Source organism: Rhinopithecus bieti, unplaced genomic scaffold, assembly GCF_001698545.2.
Source record: "Rhinopithecus bieti isolate Rb0 unplaced genomic scaffold, ASM169854v2 scaffold_12653, whole genome shotgun sequence".
Taxonomy (NCBI): Eukaryota; Metazoa; Chordata; class Mammalia; order Primates; family Cercopithecidae; genus Rhinopithecus; species Rhinopithecus bieti.
The window spans coordinates 2,360,807-2,364,587 of NW_016807437.1; the positions used below are offsets into that span (position 1 = coordinate 2,360,807).

The window sequence follows — 3,781 nt, forward strand, 5'->3', positions numbered from 1 at the left end:
GCTAAGTTTTGTATTTTTAGTAGAGATAGGGTTTCACCATTTTGGCCAGGCTGGTCTTGAACTCTTGATCTCAAGTGATCGGCCTGCCTTGGCATTCCAAAGTGCTGGGATTACAGGTGTGAACCACCGTGCCTGGCCTAAATACTTTCCTTTTTTTTAGATCTTACCATAAATTTCCTGGCTCCTTACTATTTAGTGAACAAGTTCTAGAGAAATGATTAGCTCTATCAAGGTTAGCATAAAAATGTTTGTCTCTGAGTCGCAGACTTTTCTTCTGTCATTCATTTACTCACCATTATCTGTATCTGATTTAGTTCTGTTTTTAAAAAATGGGCTAACACATTACGCTGTAGTAAAGGGTTAAGGCTTATAATGTTTGCCTTGAAGTAAATACTCAGTAAACGTGTCTGTGTTTCATCATGATTTCACATATTTAATGAAATAAGCTGAATTAGAAGCCAAATGAATTCTAACTGTGACAAATAAAAATAAGTATAATATTTTCCTTTATTGTTTCCAGGTACTTAGTGAACTTTACCAATAGTCTTTCATTACTTTGGATTAGTTTACAGATAGGCATTAGTACCAATAATAGTAACTACAGGCTATCATATTTTTTGCACACATCTTAAATCCTGAAACAAGCTTGAGTTTCTTCTCCATTCCTCAGACATCAGCAGAAAGAGGTTCCTCCTTAATGGAAAATCTAATTCATCTTATCCTAGAGTTAAAAGAAAAAGTGAAAAAATAAGTGTTTTACTTTGGGGAGATGCTCTTTAATCTCACCCATTTTAATCTAAATTTGACTTTACGTTCCCATTTGGTTGAGCAGAATGTAAGAGCCATACCCACGTCATCCCAGTAACCGGAAAAGCCACTACTCAGTCTTCCAAACTCTCACGACTGAAGCATAGTTTCCAGACAAGGAGCATCAGCATCACCTGGGAGCTGGTTGGAAATGCAGAATCTCAGACCCTACCCCAGACCTACGGCATCAGGTCTGAATTTTATTGAGATACCATGTGATTTGTAGGCACATTCAAGCTTAGCACCAGACCAGACAACGACTTTTTTTTTTTTCCTGGCTTGTTTTATGGCACAGAATAAGAAGGAAACTATAAAAGGTTTTTTGTCATCAACCATTACCATTTGTTTGTTTGTTTGAGACACAGTCTTGCTCTGTCACCCAGGCTGGAGTGAAGTGGCTCAATCTTGGGTCGCTGCAACCCCCACCTCCCGGGTTCAAGTGATTCTCATTCTTCAGCCTCTCGAGTAGCTGGGACTAGAAGCGTGCATCACCCCACCTGCTAATTTTTGTATTTTTAGTAGAGACGGGGTTTTGCCATGTTGACCAGGCTGGTCTTGAACTCCTGGCCCCAAGTGATCTGCCTGCCTTGGTCTCCCAGAATGCTGGCATTGATAAAAGTAAATGAATAAAACCTGTTAGTGTGATGAAAGCAGTAGACGATTCACAGTCTCTAATGGAAACATGCTTTAGAACTACAGTTGGATGATCATAATTCTAAATTTAAACTTTAAATGATGTGTATTATATGTTGGAAGAGTCCTAACTACCATGATCACATTGTTCATGAGAAAGAGAAAAAAAAAGCACAAATGAATTGTTTAAATTGACCATGAGGTTTGACTGAAGTTTCTAACTGAAGCATATTTTATGGGAGAAGTTCCTGGAAAACTCATTGTAAGCCACAGAAGACCTCTCTTTGAAAGTGTTAGTTCCAAGATGTATTTCAAATATATGCAATTTTTCATGATTCACACACTGAAAAGAGTAGGTTGCATTGATTTTCCCTCTATTGTTTGCATTTGGTTTAGTTTAGCGGTCTCAAGTAGAGAAAACGACATACTTTTGAGAGAGCGGGGGAGGTATGTGAGTTAGCAGCAAGAAGATTCTAAACCTAAACAGGCATTTAACATATACTTACTGGTTCATTCATTCATTGGTCATTCTCATGACTAATAGCAATTGAGCACCTACTGTACCAGGCACTGTGCTAAGTGCCAGATACACAGCAGTGAGTAAAAGACAGTCCCTGCCTTTATGGAGCTTGTGATAGTGTATTAATTACTACTAACAATTTTAGAAAATTATCTGTGGATTTTGTTCATCTATGATATTTCTGTGCCTAGCATCTTCCTTTTTTCACTGATAACGAGAAAGGTCTAATTCTTGGTTATCAGTCTGACATATAGATTGATCAATTGTGATTGTACAGCAGATAGTAGCAGCTCATATGATACGACAAAAATGCAGCTGGCAACCTAAAGAGGTGAAGCTAAGCTATGTGTCAATAACAGTTATATATTGTAACATGACCACTATAAGGGCTTGGCACCAGCTGGAAGTAAATGGAGGGCCGAGGGCTCCTAGGAATGCAGTGTGGATGAGTAAAAATGAGCAGGAGCCATGAAATGTCTCTTAAATTGTATGGATGAAAGGAATGCAATTATGGTCAAAATGAAACATGAATCTTTTATCATATGTCCCCAATCAATAAATTGGGTAATTTATTGGACTTATATGTCTTTAAATAAAGGAAATTTGTTATTCAATAGGTCTCATAATAGGCATGCAGAAAACCATTCATCTTTAAAACCAATTACTTAGTGAGTTTTCTTGGAATGATCAAATTACCTACGATAAGTGGAACTTAAGAAATTGAGTGGAAAGTTGAGATAAATAGCTTCCAATAGACAAGTGGCCCAGACTTTGGTTGAATCAACCATTACTTCAGGACACTAGTATCTTTGTGGATTATGAAAGTAGCTGCCTCCCAGATTCCTAAAACCCTGTGTTCCCATATCCCTGGCATTTGTACCTATTTAACCACAACACTACAACTGTTGCTTGTTGCACAGTGACTAGATTCTCTGCCGTGATGGCCCAGTAGTCTTGGGCCATAGTCTTGGAACTAAGGGCATAGTGGAAGCCAGATGGACATGGGTTTGTAGTTCTGGCTCCACTACCTCCTAGACATGGGATTGTAGGTAGTGAAGTGTCTCTGTGCCTCAGTTTTCTTACCCAGAAAATGGAGATTACAATCCTCAACTCATATGATCATGTGGATTACATAACGATATAAAACACTTGCTGCCATGCCTGGCACATGATAAATGGTGGCTACTACTACTTTCATTATTATCATTAAACCGAAGTCTTCCTAACTGGTTCCTGTTTGCTACATGAATCCTCTTTAGTAACAAGTTTTGTGTTTGTTTTTTTTTAACCTCTTGTCTCAGTTTCTCAGTGGCTGTATTTTTTCCCTTACTGAACCCATATCCCAGAGGCTGCATCCCTGGCCTCCTGGGGCCTCTACTCCTGTGTGACACTTTTATTGAGCTCTCATCTCACTTCAGGTTTAATAGACATCGTAGCTCGTGGGCACTTGGCTCAGAGACGCAGTAGTGTCTAGTGGTTGAATGCATGGACTTTGGAGACAGACTGCTTTGGTTCAAATCCCAGCATTTCTACTCTTCTACTTGCTAGCCGAGCGACCGAGGGTAAATTATTTCACCTCCCTGTGCCTCAGTTTCCTTATCTGTGAAATGAATTATACTTGTTTCATGTAATTGTTGTAGACATTAGATAGAATATTATATACTATTGTGTGTGCATATATTATATAATATATAAATATATAATACATAAATATTATATATAATATATACATAGTATATAATACATAAATATTATATACTATGTAATTATATAATATATAAATATTATATAATATATAAATACTAGATATAACATATAAAT

General features: G+C 37.6%; 1 protein-coding gene across 1 annotated transcript in view; it reads right to left on the bottom strand.

The window, feature by feature from the left end:
* Positions 1-489: 489 nt before the first annotated feature.
* The window catches only part of CUNH11orf97 (chromosome unknown C11orf97 homolog), a 24,731-nt gene continuing 21,439 nt past the window's right edge, over positions 490-3,781 (bottom strand). Inside the window, exon 4 of the mRNA XM_017882023.1 lies at positions 490-721. The gene's annotated coding sequence lies outside the window, so the exon portion shown is untranslated. The remainder of the gene's footprint in view (positions 722-3,781) is intronic.